Source organism: Phascolarctos cinereus, unplaced genomic scaffold, assembly GCF_003287225.1.
Source record: "Phascolarctos cinereus isolate Bilbo 61053 unplaced genomic scaffold, phaCin_HiC Scaffold_5;HRSCAF=322, whole genome shotgun sequence".
NCBI lineage: Eukaryota > Metazoa > Chordata > Mammalia > Diprotodontia > Phascolarctidae > Phascolarctos > Phascolarctos cinereus.
Window position 1 is genome coordinate 268,279,694 of NW_027555958.1, and position 25,150 is coordinate 268,304,843.

A 25,150-nucleotide genomic window follows, 5' to 3' on the forward strand; every position below is an offset into this window, starting at 1 on the left:
CATTTCATTTTGTTTCATTTGATTTCCTTTGATGTGAGCTGAAGTGTTTCCAACTTTAATCTCCATATTTGAATTTGCTATGTTCTTCCACAACTTCTTTCCTGAAACTTTATTGTTTTGTTTTGGTTTTTTACTGTCTATTATCATTCCTCCATTTAGCTAATCCGTTAGTATAAATTGTTAGTCTAAATTGTTTTATTATCCAGGTTTTCCCTTTGCACTTTTGATTTTCTCTTGCAGCTCTGATGATAACCACATTGCCCATAATTTACCACAACAGGCTCATTTTCCATCCCCTTCTTCAACCATTTGTTCCCTAGTGATGAACTTTGGGTGGCCATTTATCACATCATGCTCTGTGGAGTGAGACTGGTACCCCCATCCATGCTCTTTTCTTCCAGCTCTTACTGGATGATCAAGGACCACAGAACCCTAACTGAGAATATAAAGCAAGTCTTTGCATAGAAGGTAACACCCAATCATAGAGTCACAGATTTAAGGGTAATGAGTACCCCAGATATCATTTAGTCCAAATCCCTTATTTTGTAGAAGAGAAAGTAGACTCAAACAGTTGGTTAAATGACTTTCCAACAGTCACAAAAGTAGCAAGTGGAAGAGTCAGGATTCAAACCTTGGGTGACTAAATCTAGAATTCTTTACACTTCATCATTGATTCTAAGGAGCAAAGGAAATGAAGAAGTACTTTTTTCATAGGGTACAATCTTTTCAAATGCTTGGAGGTGGCAATAGAATGTTCCTGTAGCATGAACAGTCTAGTGGGAATGTGGCATTTAAGAAAGGGAGTGATGTAAAATATCTGAATGGGAAAATATCTGCCTAAGTTGTGAGGGATTTTATTTATTTATTTGTTTGTTTGTTTTTTAGGCAATTGGGGTAAAGTGACTTGCCCAGGGTCACACAGCTAGTAAGTGTCAAATGTTTGGTCTGAGGCCAGATTTGAACTCAGGTCCTCCTGACTTCTGGGCCGGTACTCTATCCACTGCGCCACCTAGCTGCCCTGATTGTGAGGGATTTTAAAAGGAATATTTTATCCCAGCAACAGCATGGGACCACTGAAGATTTCAGTATGGATACCATTTATTTGTAGCACCCCTTTGGAAACACTTATTTGGAGGGCCGCTTCTTCCCTTCCCCACTTCAAAACTTCTGCTTCTTGCTGGTAATAACAACTCTTTTAATTGGCTACTCAGCAAGAACTCCATGGATATACTAAAGGGATAATCCCCACACCCTCAGAGTTTCCTATGAGCTCCCAGATGCCCATCTTAGGCTGTATGGACCTAATGGACAGTTTCTCTGTCTGGACAGCTTTCTTGCTAAAGTATCTGGCACAGCTTCACACATAAGTAGACAATTTATAAAGACTTTCCAAAGTTAAAGACAAGAGGAACAACTCAGGTTAGTAAGGAGTGATGGTGGAAAGACTGGGTCTTTGAGCTAAGAGGATTTGGAGATAGGAGGGATCTTAGCAGCTATTCCAGTCCACAGGGTTTTTTTTTTTACAATCTATAAACATTTATTAAGCACCTCCTATGTTCCAGGTACTGGGGATACAAAGAAAGCCATAAAAACAGTAGTTCTTGCTTCAAGGTATTTGCAGTCTAATTGGGGAGGTAACATGTAAATGACTGCATAAAAACATGATGATATACAGGGTTAACTGGAGATAATCTCAGAGGCAAAACACTAAGATTAAGGCAGACTGGGAAAGGCTTCTTGTAGAAAGTAGGAATTTAGTTTAGACTTGAAGGAAAGCAGGAGGTGGAGACAAGAAGGGAGAGCATTGCAGTTACGAGGGGACAGCTCTGGGCATTTTCTCTGTCTTCCATGCCTGGAATATTGTCCCTCCTCATGTCCACCTCCTGGCTTCAAAGGTAGACAGGAGTTGGCAACTGGTTTGATATTGGGGAGGTGGGGGTGGGTATGAGAAATAAGGTGAAGCATTAAAGATGACTCCGAGGTTGTCAGCCTAGGTGACTGGGATGATAGACACTCCCTCAATAGTAATAGGAACGTCAAGAAGAAGTGAGGGTTTGGGGAAAAGATAATGAGTTGCTTAGGACAAGCTGTGTTTAAACTGTCTATGAGACATCGAGTCTGAAACTCCAGTAAGCAGTTGGAGATGAAAGACTAGAAGTAAGAGAGGTTAAGGCTGGACAAATAAATCTGAGAATCTTTGGTATGGAAATAATAGCTGAATCCATGGGAACTGATGAGAACAGGAAGTAAAAGAGTATAGAGGGAGAAGAGAAGAGGACCTAGGATTGTGCCTTGGGGAACACCCACAGTTAGTAGATGTGATTTGCATAAAGATCTAGCAAAGGAGACAGAGAAGGAATAATTACTCAGGTATGAGGAGATCCAGGAGAAATCAGTGTCCTGATAACCTAGAGAATCAAGAAAGTATCAAGAAGAGAGTGATCAGCACTTTCAAAGTTGAGGTCAAGAAGGATGAAGATTAAGAAAAGGTCAATCGATTTGGCTACCAAGAAATCATCGGTAATGTTGAAGAGAGACTTTCAATTGAATGAAGATGTCAGAAGCTAGACTGTGGAGAATTAAGAGCAAAGAGAAAGGAAGTGGTGGCTCAGCTGAGGAAAGTGAGGCCCAAAGAGAGAAAGTGACTTGGTTGGGACCATGCAGGTATTTACCCAGGTGTTCTGATTTCAAATCTAGCACTCTTGCCACAGGGCTGTGTTAAAAGGCAGAAGTGGGATCCCAGAGGGATCTTTCTAGTCTTCCCATTTCCTCCCTCCTCTTCCCTTTCCAAACCTTGTGTATCCTCTCCTAGTCAAATACCAAAAGCTATCCACAGGAAGATCACAACAAGGCAGGAAAGACTAATGGAAGTACTGAACCTTCCTCTTTCAATCACAAAGTAAAATTAAAGAAATCCGGTCCTTCCTGCAACCATATCTTATTCCCAAGTTTCCAGAGCACTTCCTGTAATTAATGGCTAGATTTTAATTAAACATTGATTAACCACTAATTAGTCTAACGATTAGTCATGGGGGGGGGGAGAAAACACAAAATGCCAAACTGTATAAGGGAGAAGGGGGAAATCATGAAAAATTAAAGCCAGGTATAAATTCTATTTCTGCCTCCCTCCAGGCCAAACGTTTTCTATTATTTTGGTCCATTATAAATGATGCTTTCAATGTGAATTTTTCTAATCGGTTTGAGTCTGATGAAGTCTCAGGTGAATGATGCAAGGAAGATTGAATTTATTCGCCTTTTCATCAGATTTCAGCCTCTTAATGCAGCTAAAGAGCCTTTACCCACTTAGAAAGGAATTGGTCTCTGTCTCCATAATGAAGTCATATTGAGGGTGAATCTGAAGAATTTCTGCCCTTGTATCCTTTGACCTGGAAGCAAGAATATTGTGGAACATACCCCAGAAGTCAACAGACTGCACTGCCCCAGGACAGTGAGAACCAGTAACTTCCATTTGACTCCCTAAAGATGTTTATGTGATTTTTATCTGACTGCTGACATAATGAGCAAATCTTCTCACTTGCTGACTAAGAAGAGGGTGTCATTTAGGAGCATTGTGTGTCATACAACAGATATGTCCCTCATCTCCAACAATAACAAAAGCCACAACAAAAATGTACTTTGAACCAGTTGCATGGAAATATCATTTCTCTTATTATTGTTAATAACTAGCATTTATACAGCACTTTAAAATTTGCAAAACACTTTATAAATATTATCTCATTTTATCCTCACAACAACCCTGGGAAGTACATGCTATTTTTATCCCTATTTTACAGATAAGGAAACTGGGGCAGACAGAGTCTATGTGTTTGGTCCTTGCCCAGAGTCACACTGCTAGTAATTATGTAATGCTGGATTTGAACTCAGATCTTCCTGAATCTAGGTCAAGTACTCTATCCACTATACTACCTACATGCCAAACATAGAATATGATATTTTGGAGTTTTGTCCAAAATGACTTTTGGAGATCAAGGAGCATTTCATTTTACAAAGGAAAGCTCCAGAGGGAAAAAACAGAAGCAATGGAAAGAATTCAACTCAACAAACATCTATTTAATACTCATTATATGTGCAGATGTATGTATGTACATATATATATATATATATATATATATATATATATATACACATACATATGATATACCTGCTATCTGTATATGGGGAGGGGGGGCGGTGTGGCATACTGGATAAAAAGATGGTCTTGGATTTAGGGTAAAATTCTGCCTCTGATTGCAAACTGGCTATGTGACCCTGAGCAAGTCACTTACCTCTTCCATGCCTCAGGCAACTTTCTGAGACTATAAATTGCAGAGATGGTGCCCAACTGCTTTGGTATAAGAAATTTCTCATTAGGAAAACCCTTCACTGATAAAATTACTCACATTAAAAAAATATATATATTTACTGTATAATGCAAGGCAGTTAGATCAAAGAATTTCAGAGATGAAAGGGCTATATAGTCAAATTCCCACGTGAAAAGAAATCCTCTCTATTTACAATCTACAAGTGGTCATCCATCCTTGGCTTGCCAATGTTTGGTGACATGCAATCCATTAGCTACTACAATGACCTATTACACTTTTGGAGAGCCCTGACTGTTAGGAACTTTTACCTTGCTTCGAGTCTGAATTTGCCTCTTTGCAACTTCTACCAATTGCTCCTAGCTCTAAATTCTGGGGTCAAGCAGGAGGAAAAAAAAAACTCTCTCCCACATTAAAGGTCTCTAAATACTTTAACATAGTGTAATAAGGTCTCTTTAGTCCAAAGTAGACCATCTCTTCATCCATCCCATATATGCAAAATACTCCAAAATATGAAGTACTGAACAAAGACACCCAGAATAAATGTTTACTGCACCTACTGCATGCCTAAGAACCTAGGGATTGGCTCAGGAGATTTAAGATTTAAATAAGATATTCAGGTCATTAATAAACTTCATAGAACCTCTGTTTCTCTGTTTTTCACATGAAAACCCATATAAGCTAATAACCAACATTGGCAAACGGATCAACCCCTGGGCTCTGGGAGATTTCCAAACAATGTTTCCTGAAGTTGAACCAAAACCATGAGAGTGAGCCTTATACTGTTGACAATATGCCCAATAATTTTTTAAAAATTATTTAAAACAAACATCAGCAAACATAAATATTTTAACATACAAACAAGAATAGAAAAGGATTATATGCTAAATTGTCAACTTCTTTACCATTCATATTTAAGTGTATATTTAAAGAAGGACAGAAAATGATTGTATACTAAACTATCAACTTATTTATTTTCCCACAATTTTAAGTGTATATTCAAATTAGTTGTAACAAAACTGGCCTACTTCTGTGTCTCATTCTGAACTTTCTCTACTCTTTTCTGTATGCTTTTAAATGCTTCATTGGTACACTTTCATTTTTAAAAATTATTATCACTTTCCAACATCTACTCCCACACACATAATGCCCAAAACCACAATAGAAGCACTTAATTGCATCAGATATGTATAGTTAAACAAAGCATATACATTGCCATGTCTCAAAATGCACGGTGCATTCTGTACCCCTGGTCCATCACTTCTCTGTTCAGAGATTGGAAACAATATTCATAATCAGTCTTCTGAAGTCTTGATTAATCATCGTATTGTGTTTTCCTTTACAATGCTGTAGTCACTGTATAAATTGTTCTCCTGGTTCTGCTCATCAGTTCTTATAAGTTCTTCCAGGTTTCTCTAAATCCATATCTTTCAACATTTCTTACAACACAATAATATTCTATTATATTTTAAATGGGCAGCTTAATGTAGCAGTGGATAGTGTGCAAGGCCTGGAGTCAGAAGACCTGAGTTCAAATCTGGCATCAGAAACTTGCTAGCTGTGTGAACCTGGGAAAGTAATGTAATGCCATTTGCCTCAGTTTCCTCATCGGCAAAATGGGGATAATAATAGCACCTATCTCCCAGGGTTGTTATGAGGATCAAAATGAGATAAAGCACTTAGCACAATGTCAGCTATTAGCTATTATTATGGTTGTTATATACCACAATTAGTTCAGCTAACTTCCAATTGATAGGCATCTACTTTATTTCTATATCTTTACTATAGCAAAAAGTACTGCTATGAATATTTTTGTACATACAGATCTTTTTTCTTTCATCTCTTTGGAGTATTTGACTAGCTAGGGTATTGATGAATCAAAAATTTACTTTTTGGCTATAATTATAAATTGGTTTCCAAAATGGTTGGATCAATTGACAATTCTACCAATAGTACATTAGTGTACTGCCCTTCCATAGTTCTTCCAACAATTGCCACTACTTTTCTTTCTTTGTCATTTTTCACAATCTGATGGCTGTTTGGCAGAATCTCAGAGTTGTTTTAATCTGCATTTTTTATTATTCGTTATTTGGAGCACTGTTTTGTAGAACTGTTGATAGCTTGCATTTCTTCTTTTGACAACTGCCTTTTGACAATTTTGAAAAGAACAAAGGTAAGCTATTAACAATCATATAGTAAAGGGTAAATATCATGTAAGTACATATTAGAGTAAATATTAATAAACATACGAAAAATATTATATGCCATGAAGAGGTTGGATTTATACCAGGAATTAAAGAAAGTAAAAATATCTGTTTAATATTATGAAACATAATATGTGATATTAAGAGCAGAAACTATTAAAAATTATCTAATTATGTTAATGCAGAAAAGGCTTCTGACAAAATGCAAAACCAATTTATGTTTTACAAAAACACACTGAAAAGCACAGGAATAAATGGGCTTTTCTTTAATATGGTATATACTAGCTACCTAAAAGAAAGTGCTATCTTTCATTTATAGTGTAGAAATACTAAAGGCCATTCCAATAAGATCAAGGGCAAAGCAATGATGCCCATTGTCACCACTATCATTTGATATATTTCTAGAAATGATAACCATGGTAATAATACTAGAAAAAGAAATTGATCCTATTGGTTTTACCATTTCTTAAGCCACAAGAGTATTCTATCACATTTATATCATCATAATTTCTTTATCCATTCATCCAAATGATGAGCAACTCCCTTAGTTCCAAATTCTTTGCTGAGACAAAAATAAAGTTTATAGCATTCATAGCATTTTTTTTTTGCTATAAATTTTTGTATAAGTGAGTTATTTTACTTTTTTTATTGAGGTGGAGTGATATAGGTTGGGTAGTGTTATCACTATATCAGAGAGTGTATACAGTCTATTAACCTTTGGGGAATAGCTCCAAATTACTTTCTGCAACACCTGGACAAATGCATAGTTCTGCCAACTATGCATTAATATGCCTGTTTCCCTGCAGTCTTTCCAAAAACTGTCATTTTCTGCTACTGTTAACTTGGCCAGTTTTATGAATATGAGACAGAACGTCAAAGTCACCTTCATATTCATTTATCTAATTCTTAGTGATTTGCAACATTTTTTCAGATGGCTATTGAGAGCTTGAGTTTCATCCCTTGAGAAGTACCTATCTGTATCTTTTGACTATTAATCAATTGGGAAATGGCTCTTCTTATAACTTTGAAAGAGCTCCTCATATATCTTGGAAGTAAACCCTTTATTTAAGAAACTTTCTGTAAAGATATTTGCCCTAATTTATTGTTACTCCTCTAAACTTGGCTACATTGATTTTATTTGTGCAAATTTTTCTTAATTTTATGCACTCAAAATTATCCAATGTATTTTCTGTGACCCTCTCTATCCCTATTTGTTCTGGAGGACAGAGTGAGACTGGTGAATTTGCACAGCCCTCCCTCACTTATATCTAATTCACTTGCAAGTCATGGCATCACCTTCCTGATGGCATGGTCCTCTTCGAGAGTGAAGAACAAACAACAACATTTGTTCATGAACTCTTCTCCTATTCATTGATCTGAAAGGTAATGTTTTCCTTGCTCCTCTAATTTGTTTATGATGTAGCCTTTTATATCTAAGTCATGTATCTATTTAAACCTTATCTTGGTATACGGTGTAAGGTGCTGTTCTAAACCTAATGTCTACCGGACAGACTATTTTCCATTTTTTCAGCAGTTTTGATCAAATAACAAGACCTAATCCCATTAGCTGGGATATTTCAGTTTATCAGACACTGAGTTACTATTTTCATTTTCTTCTGTATGTTGTAGTCTATTCTACTGATCAATCTCTCTCTTTTTTAACAAGTATCACATAATTTTGGTGATTACTATTCTGCAATATAGTTTAAGATCTAGTACTGCAAGGCCCCTTCTTTTCCAGTTCTTTTCCCAAAAGATACTTGACTTTTTTGTTCCTCCTAATGAAGTTTTTAATTTTTTTCTAGTTCTACAAAGCAACCCTTTCATAGTTGGATTGGTATGGTAATTAATTTAGATAAATTAATGTAGGTAGTATTATCATATTTATTATATTGGCTTGGGTTACAACGTGACCAATTACTATTGCTCAAATTATTTAGAATTGCATTTTTGGAAAGAATATTTTGTAAATGTATTCACATTTAGTTCTGGTGTATCTGGATAGATCAATTCCCCTACATTTTATGTATTCTGTAGTTATTTTAAATGGAATTTCTCTTTTTATTTCTTCCTGCTGGAGTTTATTGGTTATATACGGGAAAGCTGGTGATTTATGCCTATTTTATATCCTGCAACTTTGGTGGTTATTAATTATTTCAATTAATTTTTAGCTAACTCTGAAAGCATCATTAACATCTGCAAAAAGCAATGATTTTTGTTTCCTCTTTGCCTGTAAATACACAGACAAACCGCTTTGCTTATACTTATTCACTCAATTTATTTTTCTTGTCTTATTTAGGCAGCTAGGTGGTACAGGAGGCTAGATCTGGAGTCTGGAAGATATGAATTCAAATCTTACCTCAGACACTATGTGACACTGGGCAAGTCATTTAACTTCTGCCTCAGTTTCCTCATCTGTAAAGTTAGTAATCTATAAAATGTATAATAATAATAATAGCACCAACTTCCTAGAGCTGTTGTGTGAATAAAATGGAATATTTGTAAAATACTTTGTAAACCTTAAAACACTAAGTAAATGCTAGCTATTACTATTGTCCTGATGCTATAGCAAGTAGTTCAATAACTATGACAAATCATAGTGGAACTAATGGATATAGTTGCTTCCTTGCTTTACCTTGATCTCACTGGAAAGTCCTCTAGTTAATCCCTAATTATAAAAATGGTGGCTCTTGGTTTTAGATTGGTACTATTTACCACATTAAGTAAAGGTCCATTGATGACTGTGTTTTTTTCATTGTTCGTTTTTAATAGAAATGGTTTGTATTTTTTTAAAAAACTTTTACTGAATCTATGATAAGATATAATATAATTTTTGTTGTTCAGGTTATTAATATGGTCAACAAATCTGCATTCCTACATAAATCCAATTTGGTTAAAGCATACAATCTTTATAAGATGTTGCCACATGGAATTTGGTGATAATTTATTTAAAATTTTTGTGTCATGTTCTTTTGGAAAACTGGTTTATAGTTTTCTTTGTTTTGACTCTACCTCATTTAAGTATAAAGGTCATATTTGAATCACAAAAGAAACTTAATGGGATCTCTTCTGCTATTTTTATGGTTTATGTAATACTGGAATTAATTTTTATTCAAATGTTTAATAGTTTGCTTTTAATTCATCTGGTCCTGCAGTTGTTTTTCTTTTAGAGTTCATTTATGGCCTATTTAATTTCTTTTTCTGAGCTGGCATTATGTAACTGCCATTTCTCATCCTATTAATCTGGGCATTACATATTTTATTGATCTATTTCATTTAAGTTGTCAGTTTTATTGACATATAGTTGGGCAACATGGTGTCTAATGATTTATTTCTTGTTCATTTATTTTGAATTCTCCTTTTTCATTTTGAATACCTGTAATTTCAGTTTCTCTTTCCAATTTATAAAATCAAGTAAGATCATCGTTCATCTTTTTTATTGGCTTAAAAAAACAACTCTTAGTTTTATTTAATTCAGTGATTGCTTTCCATTCAGTGTTGTTAATTTCATTTTTTATTTTCAGAATTTCTAAGTTAGTGTTTGTTGAGGGCCAGCTCTGAGGAGTCAGAGGATTCAGGCCAGCCCAGGTTTTCCCTTCAGATTGTCCTCTATCAGACAGCTGTGAAAACTCAGGATGTTGGCTCACCATTTCTCTATTCTGTCTTTTGAGAACAGGATCCCCTTGGAGATTGCAAGGAGGTGAGGAAACAGGGTGATGTCCTAGTTAATGTTCCCCTAAGAAATATGCTTGTTGTTGCCCTTTGAGATTACATTGTTGCATTAGTTAAAGATACATAAACTCTTACCCTCAGATTAATAAATGGAGTTTGTTCTTCACATCTCCCACCTGGCCTGCATGATTCTTTCTCTCTTCACACTCAGTCAGCATCAGACCACAGCCCACGGAGGCAGGTATAGTAAGTATGTAGTTGATTACTTTAAAATTTGTTGATTTTCCTTTTTGTAGTTGCATGCCCTATTTATTTATTAATTTGCTATTTCTCTCTTTTGTTGATGAAGTTGTATAGAGATTTTTTTTTCTCTTAAGGACTGCTTTGGCTGCATCCCCCAAACTTTGGTATGCTGTCATTATTGTGGATAAAATTATCTAATGTATCTATTCTTTAAAATTATCTAGTATCCAATTATTTTCCTTTTCTTTTTTAAATTTTTGTTCATTTTGAACTTAAATACAAAAAGAAAAAACTCTTCATGTACACAATACAACACAAAAAGATTTAATATAAAACCATCAATTTCCAATTCACAGTTTACTTTAAAAAAAAAACCAAGTAGGCAATAAATACTACATTGTTTTCAAAGCTACCCTATTTTTCTATGCTTCCCTCTAAGTTTTCTTATGTTCTCTGTTGCACATTTAAAAAAATTTTTTTCTCCCTCCCTTGCCCTAAAGAAGGCTAACATTAGACAACGTATATATGTAAAAACACACACACAAGAGCACCATACTATACATATACTTCTATTTAACAATTCTTTCTCCAGATATGGATAGCATCTTCCTTCATAGGTCCTTTGTAGTTGATATTAGTATTTATAATACTTAAAGTGACTTAGTTATTCAGAGTTGTTCTGAGAACAATATTGCTATAACTGTGTACATTGTTCTCTTGGTTCTGCTCATTTCACTCTTCATTATTTCATGCAAGTCTTTCCATATTTTTCTAAAAATTAACCAGCTAATCATTTCTTATAGAATAGCAGTACTCCATCACAATTATATACAACAACTTGTTCAACCATTCCCCAATTGATTGGCATACCCTCAATTTCTAATTCTTTGCCACCACAAAAAGGGCTGCTATAAATATTTTAGAACATATAAGTTCTTTTCCTTTTTCCCTAATCACCTTGGGAAACAAACCTAATAGTGGTATTGCTGGGTCAAAGGGTATGCACAGTTTTATAACTCTTTGGACATAATTCCAAATTGCTGTCCAAAATGGTTGGATCAGTTCACAGTTCCACCAACAGTGAATTAGTACTTCAGTTTTTCCACTTACTCTCCAACATCTATCACTTTTCCCCTTCTATCAGTTTAGCCAATCTGACAGGTGTGAGATGATATCTCAAAGTAGTTTTAATTTGTATTTCTCTAATCAGTGATTTAGAGCATTTTTATATGACAATATGTAGTTTTGATTTCATCAGAAACTTGTCTGTTCATATCCTTTAACCATTTATCAATTGGGGAATGACTCATATTCTTATAAATTTGACAAAGTTCTTTATGTATTTGAAATATGAGACCTTTATCTGAGAAACTATAAAATTTTCTTCCAATTTTCTGTTTTCCTTCTAATCTTGGCTACACTGGTTTTATTTGTACAAAAACCTTGTAATTTAATGTAATCAAAATTATACATTTTACACCTCACAATGCTCTCTATCTCTTGTTCTCCTTTCCATAAGTCTGATAGGTAATATATTCCATATTCTTCTAATTTCCTTATGATATCTCCCTTTAGACCTAGATCATGCATCCATTTTGATCTTTTCTTGTTAAATGGTGTAAGATGTTGGTCTATGCCCAATTTCTGCCAGACTGCTTTCCAGCTTTCCCAATATTTTTTTTTTACCAAATAATGAATTCTTATCTCAAAAGCTTAACTCTTCATATCTGCCAAATAAAAGATTACTATATTCATTTGCTATATGTCTACTCTGTTACGCTGATTTACATTTCTATTTCTTAGCCAGTACCAGATAGTTTTGATAGTATAGTTTAAGATCTGGTACTGCAGCTGGGTGGAGCCAAGATGGTGGAGTGAAAGCAGTGACTTGCTTGAGCTCTCCCCCAAACCCTTCCAAATACCTATGAAAAATGGCTGTAAACAAATTCTAAAGCAACAGAACCCACAAAAAGACAGAGTGAAGCAAATTTCCAGCCCAAGACAACCTGGATGGTTGATCAGAAAGGTATATCTCGCTGGGTAGGGAGAAGGGCTCAGTGTGGCATGGGTGCACAGGCCGCAATGAACCTGGAGCAGGCCTCAGAGGACTGAATCTTGGGCATCTGTGGTGGCTTCCAGACCTCTCAACCCACAAACACTAAAGACAACTTAGAAGGTCAGTGGAAAAGTCTGTTTCTGCGGTGCTGAGAGAGAAGCTAGGTCAGAGCCAGCTCCAGAGTGCAGATCATGGAGCGCTGCCTCCGGCTGGTGGCTGCCTCCTAACCTTCCGGGCCACAGAATGAGGGGGAATTAAGTGGCTGGTCAGAGGGGTATTTCAGAGATCTATTTGCCAGTGAGGCAGGAATCTCTTGCTTTCCCTGTGCTTGGATCTGGGTCACAGTTCTGGGTGGCAGTCTTGGGGCAAGGAGGAGTGCTGGCGTGTTGGAGCTTGTAGTGGCAGTGGAGAGGAAACCTTCCTCACAGTTCTAGGACAGAAAGGAGTGCTGTCATCACTAATAGACCACAGCACAGGCCAGGAAAGGAGTAAACACCTCGCCCCTTATTATATCACCTTGCAAGAACTGAAAATTTACAGGTCCCTATAAGTATCTCCGAAAACAGCTGTATAAACCCCCTAAGCTTGGGACAGTACATTCTCTACATTGGAAGGAGACTCTTACCTTAACAAAGAGTAAACTCAAGTAATTGTCTGGGATCATGAGCAAGCAGCGCAAAAAGAGTCAGACTGTATTATCTTACTTTGGTGACAAAGAAGATCAAAATATACAACCAGAAGAAGACCACAAAGTCAAAGCTCCTACATCCAAAGCCTCCAAGAAAAATATGAATCAGTCCCAGGCCTTGGAAGAGATCAAAAGGGATTTTGAGAAGCAAGTAAGAGAAGTAGAGGAAAACTGGGAAGAGAAATGAGAGTGATGCAAGAAAATCATGAAAAACAAGTCAACAGCTTGCTAAAGGAGACCCAAAAAAATACTGAAGAAAATAACACCTTAAAAAATAGCCTAACCCAAATGGCAAAAGAGGTGAAAAAGCCAATGAGGAGAAGAATGCCCTAAAAACCAGAAATGGCCAAATGGAAAAGGAAGTCCAAAAGATTACCGAAGAAAATACTTCCTTAAAAATTACAGTAGAGCGATTGGAAGCTAGTGACTTTATGAGAAATCAAGACACTGTGAAACAAATCCAAAAGAATGAAAAATTAGAAAATAATGTGAAATATCTCATTGGAAAAACAACTGACCTGGAAAATAGATCCAGGAGAGAGAATTTAAAAATTATTGGACTATCTGAAAGCCATGATCAAAAAAAGAGCCTAGACATCATCTTTCAAGAAATTATCAAGGAAAACTGCCTTGATATTTTAGAACCAGAGGGCAAAATAGAAATTGAAAGAATCCAGATCTCCTCCTGAAAGAGATCCCCAAAGGAAAACTCCTAGGAATATTGTAGCCAAATTCCAGAGTTCCCAGGTCAAGGAGAAAATATTACAAGCCAGAAGAAACAATTCAAGTATGTGGAAACACAATCAGGATAACACAAGATTTAGCAGCTTCTACATTAAAGGACCACAGGGCATGGAATATAATATTGGAGGGCAAAGGAGATAGGATTACAACCAAGAATCACCTACCCAGCAAAACTGAGTATAATCCTTCAGGGGAAAAATGGTCATTCAGTGAAATAGAGGACTTTCAAGCATTCTTGATGAAAAGACCAGAGCTGAATAGAAAATTTGACTTTCAAATACAAGACTCAAGTGGAACATGAAGAGGTAAACAGGAAAGATAAATCATAAGAGACTTATTAAGGCTGAACTGTTTACATTCTTGCATGGAAAGATGATATTTATAACTCATGAGACCTTTGTCAGTATTAGGGTAGTTGGAGGAAAAATTATATGTATGTATGTATAGATAGATAGATAGTAGATAGAGGGCACAGGGTGAGTTGAAGATTAAGGGGTCATATCTGGAGAATAAAATTAAGGGATGAGAGAGATTATACTGAGAAGAAGAAAGGGAGAGGTAGAATGGGTAAATTATCTCACAAAAAAAACAGAAAAGAAAAGCTCTTACAGTGGAGGGGAAATGGGGAAGGTGAGAGGGAATGAGTGAATCTTATTCTCATAGGATTTGGCTTAAGGAGGGAATAACATACACATTCAATTGGGTATGGAAATCTGTCTTACCCTACAGGAAAATAGAGGGGAAAGGGGACAAGAAAACAGGGGATGATAGAGAGGAGGGCAGACTGGGAAAGAGGTAATCAGAAGCAAATACTTCTGAGGAGGGGCAGGGTCAAAAGGAAGAATAGAATAAATGGGGGGGGCAGGATAGGAGTAAGGGAAATAGAGTTAGTTTTTCACAACATGTCTACTATGGAAGTGTTTTGCAGAACTGCACATGTATAACCTATATTGAGTTGCATGCCTTTTCAATGAGGGTGGGTCAGGAGGGAGGAAGGGAGAAAATCTGGAACTTAAAGTTTTAAAAACACATGTTGTAAAAAAAGTTTTCACATGCAACTGGGAAATAAGAAATACAGGAAATGGGGTACAGAAGTCTATCCTGCCCTACAGGAAAATAGAAGGGGAAAGAGATAAGAGAAGGGGTGAGGGGAGAGATAGAAGAGAGAGCAGACTAGGGGAAGGGGTATTCAGAATGCATGCCATCTTGGTGTGGGTGGAGGGGCGAGATGGGGTGAAAATTTGGAACTCAAAATCTTGTGGAAGTAAATGTTGAAAACTAAAAATAAATAAATTTACATCAAAAGAAAAAATGATCTGGTACTGCTAAACTTCCTTCCTTTATATTGTTTTTCATTAATTCCTTTGATATTCTTGACCTTTTGTTCTTCCAGTTGAATTTTGTTATCATATTTTTTTAGCTCAGTAAATTTTTTTTGGTAATTCAATTGGGATGGCATTGAATAAACAGATTAGGTAAAATTCTCATTTTTATTATATTGGCTCTGCCTACCCATGAGCAATTAATATTTCTCTTTTTTGTTGTTGTTTATAAAAACATTTATTTTGTGTTTTATACAGAATAACCTGAAATCTGCAACAGGACTCTAGACAGTTACCCAGGGGTTCATAGACAGTGTGTCCATCTCCACGGCTTGGTTCTAGGGACAGGGGATCCACACAAATACAGGCAGGATTGGAGGGGATGGATGAAGGGGACACAGTGAGAGGAATGTATTTCAGTCCTTTCTCAAAGAAGAGGCAGCAGAGCATTGTGAACCACTGAAAAACCTGTGCAAGTGGGGCTCTAAACAATGAACCACATGGCAGGGAAGGCGAGGGTTAAGGGTTAAGAGGGGAGTTGGAAGGAGAAGATGACTTGGATGAACAAGTTTGGGTTTTTTTTGAGGGGGGAGTTGTGGTTATTTATATTAATAATGCCCTAAGCCCTGGGGTCTAGTACTAACAGGATCAAATCTGTTCAAGTGATTTTCACCTCCAAGTTTTAAAAAGAAAAGATTATCCCTGTGGGCATATCATAAAGACAGCATGCTAGGCCATTTGCAGGCCCCTGCTCTTTAGAGTACATATGGAAAAAGAAGTGGGTAGAGGTTTGTGGCCTGATCTGTCTATTTGGATGTGAACACAGTTCACAGTAAACATGGGGTGGGAGGTGGAGACAGAGAGACTGTGACATAGGAAGAGGCCTAAACCAGTGGTATGTACAAAATGAAGGATAAGAGAAGTCCCCAATATGCTAAGTCCAAAGCTCGCTCAAGGAGTAGCAAGTACATAAAGTCTGCATGAAGACAGTTTCTTTAAAATAGTAAAAGGTATCCAAGACCTCATCTTTTAAAGGAAAAATAAACAAAAAGTCCAAGTTTTAACAAATGCCATCGTCTCTGTTCAACTGGTGGCAGAAGATGCCAAAATGTCCCAGCTCAGGTATGTGTGCGTGTGTGCGGGCACGCATGTTATGGCAGGGGGTGGGGGAGGCATTGGAGCAGGTTGTAATGTGTTTGGGGTTGGTGCTGAGATTCCAACATGATAACACGATTCCTATGGAAAAGTAATTTGGGGGTCACAGTTCTGGTTGTTGGCCTACTGGTGGGGAGATGTTTGGTTGGGTGTGGGAGTAGGCTAAGTAAAACAAAACCCTAAATCTCCAAAGTAAAGAAGTGAATGCAGATTCCCTGTAACCAGCAATGACCCTGTTGGGGCAGGGCATACACTAGGGCTTCCACTCTAGATGAGGTAAGGGGCCCATCCTGGCCCATATCTGTATTCGTCTAGTTCAATCTACAATCAGTGGACAACTCCTACACTGGGCAGGGGAGAGGGACTAGTTAGGGGAGATAGTCTCATCTCTGTCTTTTTTTAAACTCTTAATTTACACTTTAAATAACCTCAAACTTAGTGTCAGTGCCTCAAATATAATTTAATCCCAAAAGTCTTTAAAGGCCCCCTGAAACAAAAACAAAGTATGTACTGTCGCTCTTAAAAGTCTCCTCACTCTAGCAGGCATTCTCTTCTCCCTCCCTGCCCAGTTCCCATCTTTACCCTGACTTTGAGCTTACAAACTGCATCAAGCCATCTGTGCTCATAGACTTGGGCCTCTCTAGGGGGAAACCCAGAGCTCTGCTCCAAATGAGCTGTGCCAGCACCCCCAGCGCCCGTGAAACTCCAGAGAACCGTGTAGTAATTCATCTCTGTCATGCCATAGTACTGCAGAAGCACCCCACTGTGGGCATCTACATTGGGCCAAGGGCTCTTGGCTTTGCCCTGCTCCAAAAAGATATCAGGTACAATCTTGTAGAGTTGAGCCACCAATTTAAACATGGGATCATCAGGCAGATGTTTCAGAGCAAATTCCCACTGACAGGTGTATCGTGGATCAGTTTTTCTTAGTACAGCATGGCTATAGCCAGGGACCACCCTGCCTGAGTTGAGTGTGTTCCAAATGTAGTCATGAAGTTTTTCATCAGATACATCTTTGCCAACTTCTTTCTGCAACTTCGTCAGCCAGATGAGTACTTCCTGATTGGCTAGTCCATGGAGGGGCCCAGCCAGTCCATTCATGGCAGCTGCAAAGGCCAGATAGGAATCTGAAAGAGCACTGCCTACCAGATGGCTAGTGTGGGCACTTATGTTGCCACCCTCATGGTCACTGTGGATTGTGAGGTATAAGCGCATGAGCTCAGTAAACTGGGCATCACTGTAGCCCAACATGCTGGTGAAGTTTTGAGACCAGTCAAGTTTGCTGTCTATAGCCCCAATGCTGCTGCCTTCACGATACAGATTCCGGTAGATCTTTGCTGCAACACAAGGTAGCTTGGCAATGAGATCCATGCAGTCCTCATAAATCAGCTCCCAGTATCTGGCCCGATTGATGCCTTCGGCATAAGCTCGAGCGAAGTTACTCTCACTGTTGAGGGCGGTGACAGCTGCACTGAGCTGACACATTGGATGCAGATTAGTAGGGAAGTTGTCCAACATGGTGACCACATGGGAGGGCAGAGCAGCTCATTTTGCCCATTCTTTGGACAGCCAGCTCACCTGTTCCTCATTTGGAATTTGTCCAGTCACAAGGAGCCAGAATAAACCCTCGGGAAGGGTTCTTCCCCTCCCTTGGCCTTAGGGAGCAACTTCTGGCACTCTGGGATACTGTAGCCACGGAAACGGATACCTCATCAGGGTCTAGAACTGATGTTTCGTATACTAATCCTTTCATACCACCATACATCATGTCCACAGTGATCTGCCCCACTACAGTTTTGCCATGCTGCTGCCTGAAGTTCTTGATTCTACTTTGTTCCTTAGTTATCATGTTGCTGAGGATGTCCTTCAGATTTGTTGTAGAAGCACTGGCATGTCGGGCAGCAAGAACAAGACAGGATGCATTCTTGGCCCCAAGGAGCTGGGTAGCCGCAGTGAGCAAGGCCATGGCAGACACCCTGGGGAACTGCTGGGCAGGGAGGGAGGAGGGGACCCACAGCAGGAACCGAAGCCGCGGCCACGTTAGAGGCCACGCCGAGGAGCGGACAAGGTTGAAAGAAGGCGGCTCTAATATTTCTCTAATTATTTAAATCTGACTTTATTTGTATCAAAAGTGTTTTATAATTATGTTCACGTAGTTCCTGGATTTGTTTTGGTAGGTATACTCCCAGGTATTTTATACCATCTACAATTATTTTAAATGGGGTATCTCTTACTATCTCTTCTTGCAGGGTTTTGCTAGTGATATATAGAAATACTTATGATTTATATGTGTTTATTTTATATGCTGCTATTTTGCTAAAATTAATCAATTACATTAACTTTTTAGTTGAATCTTTAAGATTTTCCAAATATATCATCATATCATCTGCAAAAAGAGATACTTTTATTACCTCATTGCCTATTCTTATTCCTTCAATTTCTTTTCTTTTATTATTAGCATTTCTAATACACATTGAATAATATTAGTGAAAATGGGAATCCTTGTTTCACTACTGATCTTAATGCTTCTTGATGGTTTTAGGTAGATACTTCTTATCATTTTCAGAAAAAATCCACGTAGACCAATGGCTTCAGGTGTTTTTAATAGGAATGAGTGTTGTAGTTTATCAAAAACTTTTCCTGCATCTATTGCTATAAACATGATTTTTTGTTACTTTTATTACTGATGTAATCAATTATGTTAATAGTTTTCCTTATGTTAAATCATCCTTGCATTCCTGGTATAAATCTCACTTGGTCACAACGTATAATCTTTGTAATGTATTGTTGTAGTCTCATACCTAGTATTTCATTTAGCATTTTTGTATCCATATTCATTGATGAAATTGGTCTATAATTTTCTTTTTCTGGTTTGGATCTTCTGGGTTTAATTTTCAGTCCTATATTTTTTTCATAAAAGGGGTTCAATAGGACTTTTTCTTTTACTATTATTCCAAATAATTTATTTAACATTGGAATCAGTTGATCTTTCAATTTTGCATAGAATTCAATTGTAAATCCATCTGGTCCTGATGCATTTTTCTTAGGAAGCTCATTTATGGCCTACTTAATTCCTTTTGGATATTCTATTTTATCATCTATTAATCCAGGCAATATTTTTGTAAATATTCTTCCATTTCACTTAAATTGTTAAATTTTTTGTCACGTAATTGGGCAAAATAACTCCTTATAACTGCTTCAATTTCATCTTCATTAGAAGTATATTCATTCTTTTCATTTTTAGTACTAGTGATTTGGTTTTCTCCTCTCTTTTTAGAAATCATATTAACCAATGTTTATCAATTTTATTGGCTTTTTCATAAAACCAACTCCTAGTTTTATTTATTAATTCAATAGTTTTCTTACACTAAATTTTACTAATCTGACCTTTAATTTGTAAGAGTTCCAATTTGGTATTTTATTGGTGATTTTTAATTTGTTCTTTCTCTAGTTTTATTTTAATTGGATATCCAATTCATTGGTTTGTTCTTTCTCTATTTTACTGATATGGGCATTTAGAGATATAAATTTTCCTCTGATTAGTGCTTTTGCTATATCCCATAGATTTTGATATGTTGTCTCATTATTGTCATTCTCTTTAATAAAATTATTGATTATTTCTAGGATTTGCTCTTTAACCCACTCCTTTAAGATTAGGCTGTTTATTCTCCAATTAGTTTTTAATCTGTTTTATCCATGGTCCCTTATTGAATATAATTTTTATTTCATTGTGATCTGAAAAGCATGCATTTAATATTTCTGGTTTTATGTATTTGAATTATAAAGTTTTAGTTTATGGTCAATTTTTGTAAAGGTACCATGTATCACTGAGAAAAAAGGCATATTCCTTTTTATTCCCATTTAATTATCTCCAGTTATCTATCATATCTAGCTGATCTAAGATTCTATTCCCCTTCTTAACTCCTTTCTTATATTTAGATTAATCTAATACAGAGAGGGGGAGATTAGAGTCCCCCACTATTAAAGTGTCCATATCTATTTCCACTTGTAATTCACATAAGTTTTCCTTTAAAAATTTAGATGCAATATCATTTGGTACATATAGGTTTAGTATTGATAATTGCTCCATTTTCTAAGGTACCTTTTAAATATAGTTTCTTTGTTTATCTCTTTTAATTAAATCTATTTTAGCTTTGATTTTGTTTGATGATTGCTACCCGTGCTGTTTTTTTTTCATTTAACCCAAAGCATAATTCTATTCCAGACCTTTATTTTATCTCTGTTTATATCTCTAATTTTAAAATGTGTTTCTTTAAACAACATATTGTCGGATTCTGCTTTTTAGTCCATTTGGCTATCCATTTCCATTTTATGGGTGAATTCATTGAAGTCACATTCTAAGTTATAATTACTAGTAGTGTATTTCCCTCCATCTTATTTTTCCTCTCGTTTATCCTTCTCACCCTCTCTTTTTATCCTATCCCTTCTCATGCATCTAATTTAATTCTAACCCCTACCTCTTTAATCCTCCTGCTTTTTAAGAATCCCTCTCTTATCCTCTCCCAGACCTCCTACTTCTTGACCTACACATACTTCTAAAAGCCCCTCCCTTATCCTATCTCCTAGCCCTCCTATTTCTTTATTAATTTAGAAGACTTTTATGCCCTTCTAGATGCTATTCCCTCCTTAACCCAGTTTTGATGAGAATAAGGTTCCAGCGCTACCAGCTCTCCACTCCCACCTGCTTTCACTGTTAACAGTTCTTCTGTTCATGCCTCATTTGAATGAGATATTTCCTCCATTTTACCTCTCCCTACCCAATTTTATTTTTTTTACAATCATCTCATTATGCTCAATTCAACCCTAAGCTTCTGTCTATGCATATCTACCCAAGTAATGATAACATTCTTAAGAGTAAAGATAACATTTTTCCATATAAGAAGTAAACAGCTTGACCTTATGGCGTGCCTTAATTGGTCTTTAATATTTACCTTATGTTTCTCCTGGATCTCAGATGTCAAGTTTTCCATTGAGTTCTGATCTTTTGTCACAAATACTTTAAAATCTTTCAATTCATCAAATATCTTTTTTCTTTTTTTTTTTTTGCCATTCAGGATTATACTCAGCTAGCGCTGAGTAAGTTTTTCTTGGTTGCATATCCAGTTCCTTTGCTCTTTGAAATATAATGTTCCAAGCCCTTCTATCTTTTAATGTAGAAGCTGTTAGATCTTATGTTATCCTGGCTGTAGCTCCACAGTATTTAAACTGTTTTTTTTCTTGTTGCTTAGAGTATTTTCTCCTTAACCTGAGAACTTTCAAAATTGGCTATGATTTTCCTGTGAATTTTCATCTTGGGATCTCTTACACGTAGTAATCAATGGATTTTTTTTTCCTGTTTCTATTTTACCCTCTCATTCTAGAACTTCAGGGCAACTTTCCTTAATGATTTCTTATATTATAACTAAATTCTTTTTTAAAAATTATAACTTTCAGGTAGTCAATAATTCTTATATTATCTCTCCTCAATCTGTCCTCTAGATCAGTTGTTTTGTATGAGATGTTTCACATTCTCTTCTATTTTTTTTTATGCTTTTGGTTTTGTTTTGTTATTTCTTGGTGTTTTGTAATATCATTAGCTTCCCCTTGCCCAATTCTAGTTTTTAAGAAGTTATTTTTTTCCTTAAGTTTTTGGATTTCTTTTTCCAATAGTTGACTTTTTTTCATAATTTTCTTGATTTTCATACTTTTATTTTTTTCCTAATTTTTCCTCAACCTCTCTTATTTAATTTTTAAAGTCCTTTTTAAACTCTTCCAAGAGCTCTTTTCGGGCTTGTGGCCATTTGACATTTTTCTTTGAAGTAGGAATGGCTTTTTTAACTTCACCATCTTTTTCTGAGTGTGAACCAAGGTCTTCTTGCTAACTCATTTTTATTATTTTTTTTAAAGTGGCTTATTATTACAGTCAGGTTCTAGTCAGGAGGTATAGGTGATGATGCCTCTGGCTTCAAGGTTTTTGTACTGTTGTTTTCTGAGCTGTATCTGGGGGGACCTGATCTCAGGCACTCTTCTCTGCCCCTTCTGTCTCTAACCACAAACACTTTGCTCCCTTCAGTCTCTTCTGCAACTGCAAACTTCAGTTTACCCCATGCACCTGGACTTGAAACCAGGGACTCTACTGTCCTGCTCACCCCTCTGCTATGGCACTTGTTCCTCCTTGGCCACAGCCACAGCCCACAGGAGGGTCCTTCAATCTTCATGAGCTTCCCCCAGGGCTTATTGTTTGTTGGTTCAGCAGAGCCTGCCTGGAGGGTCAAACTTCAATAGAGCCAAACCTCCATCCCCGGAACTCAGGTCTTTGCTGAAGTTCTTCCAGTCTTAGAAGGATAACTGCTTTACTCTGACTTTAATTATTTCTGCCATTCAAGGTTCATTCTGAGGTGATATTTTATCTTGTTTGTAGGAAAATATTGGAGAGCCCAATATTTCCTGTTTTATTCTGCCATCTTCCCTAATTTTAATGTTCTTTAGCAGCTTTTATTGAACATAATTTATGTAGTCAGTAAAAATGTGTTTAATATTTCTGCTTTCCTGCATTTTTGTGAAGTTTTTATTCCCTACTGCAGGGTCCATTTTTATAAATGTGCCATACACAGCTGAGAAATATGTATATTCCTTTTCATTCTGATTCAATAATCACCAAAGATCTATCATATCTAACATTTCTTAAATTCTATTTATGTTCTTAATTTCTTTATTGTTTATCTCTAAAAAGGATACAATGAGGTCTTCTACGATTATAGTTTTACTGTCTATTTATCCTTTTAGCTCTTTCAGATTTTCCTCTACCCTTTTCGATGCCAAGCCATTTGATAGTATGATAAATATTGGTATTAATTCATTTCCTACTGTATCTTTTTCTGTTTTATCTCTTTTAGTCAAGTCTATTTTTAATATTGTCTTTTCTGAGACCATGATTGCCACCCCAATATCTTCAGCTGAAGCATAATAGATTTTTCTCTGGCTCCTCATTTTTATTCTGTGTGAATTTTTATGTTTCAAGTGTGTTTCTTGTAAACAACATACTGTTATAGTCTACTTTCTAATTCATTCTGCTATTCTCTTCTGTTCTGCAGGTGAATTTATCCTGTTCACATTCACAGTTATACTCATTAATTGCATATTTCTCTCCATCTCATTCTTATACTATTCCTTTCTTTGCTACCTCCCCCCTCTCTCCAAAGAAAAAGGGGGTGTTGGAAGACCAATGTGTTCTACACCTGTGCCCAATGCACTCAACTTTATTCTGCCTCTCTTCTCTTCTCCTTACCCAGATTCCAATCTCACATCCTTACCCTTTCTTTCATTCTTTTTCAACCCTTCTTTGTGTTAGGGTTTGCTTTGATTATAATTAATCTCTCTCTAAATCTACTCTTTTTATTATTTCCCCTTCTTTCCTTTCTGTGTTTCCTATTTCCCTGTTGACTTGAGTATATTTCTATAGCAAACTCTTTATGTGCATAAATGTTCTACCTTTCCTGTGATCAGTTCAAATGAAAGTGAGGTTCAGCTGATGCTCATTCCCCCAACTCTTTCCTTGTCTGTATGAGCCTTGACTTGAGCTCCACAGTTAAGTGCCAGTCACTACTCAGTCTGATGTTCTTAGATTTTCATTGGAGTAGTTATTGGGGAAGGTTAGCTATACTGCTTCCTCCTATTTTTCTATCTTTACTGGTCTTCTGAAATTAATTTTTAAGGGAAATTTAATTGAGGGTTGGAGAGACCTCAGACCTTGAGACTCAAGGCCCTGAGGGATGGAATGGAGAAGAGACCCCAGAGCACTTAAGGCTTGTACTGGGAAGGCTACTGCTCAGAGAGGGGAACAGAGATACACTGATCCAAGGAGGACCTTACCTGGAGTGTAACCACTAGGGAAGTAAATATGCCACCCTTCCTCCCCATTTTACAGCTACATAAAAAATGTATTACAGATTGCTTGGATTGAAAGAAGAAAAGAATGGGGAGTTTGGGAAATATCACTAGCCTGGCATAGAGATATGACATAGTATTGAGGGGGACTTCAATTATCCAGACATCTGCTGATGCTCTCTGTCAAGAGCAAATATTAACTGTCTGACTTGCCTTAATGAAGGATGACAAGCAGCTAGTCAGAGGGCACCACTGGTACACTTATGATGCCAGAAGAAAGTGAGGAAGGTCTTTGGCACATTGGGTAACACACTTGTGATGAATTTTTTGGAAGATATCAGTGAGGGTAACACAAGATAGTGGGGTTGCAATCTGTATTGTTGGAGGGAACCTCCATCAGATGTGATCAAAAATCCTTTCTAGTATTTGAGAAGCTGCAGGTTCAAATAGCTAAGCTCATCTGAATCCTTACAGTGACATTTCAGGAAAGATAAGAACTAAAATTCTACCACTTTAAAGAAAGGGGTGGGAGGGAAAGGAAAATGAACACTAATGGATGTCCGCAAGATAGAAGAGAGATTTTTTTTTAATCTGCTTCCCACCATAATGTCTGTGTAAGCAGCATTATTGCACAGCAGTGCATCTGTCACTAAAGTCACAGAGAAATGGAGGTTTTTTCAAATCGATTTTCCACCTGAAAAGAAACTCCAGATGAGGCAAGAGACTGAATGCATTTGCCATTGAAGGAAAAAGAGAGAGACAGAGACACAGAGACAGAGTCTAAGACAAAAAGACAGAGACAGAAAGAAGCACAGTTGTCCCAGTGGGGGTGGGAGTGGGAAGGTCTAATGTGTGACTAA

The 25,150-nt window shown here is 36.8% G+C and overlaps 1 protein-coding gene and 1 pseudogene across 1 annotated transcript in view; both read right to left on the reverse strand.

Annotated features, from left to right (window-relative positions):
- The window catches only part of RBFOX3 (RNA binding fox-1 homolog 3), a 1,090,709-nt gene that overhangs the window by 1,032,012 nt on the left and 33,547 nt on the right, over window positions 1-25,150 (reverse strand). The gene's annotated exons all lie outside the window — the stretch shown is intronic.
- On the reverse strand, window positions 16,928-18,422 carry LOC110218320 (citrate synthase, mitochondrial pseudogene; annotated as a pseudogene).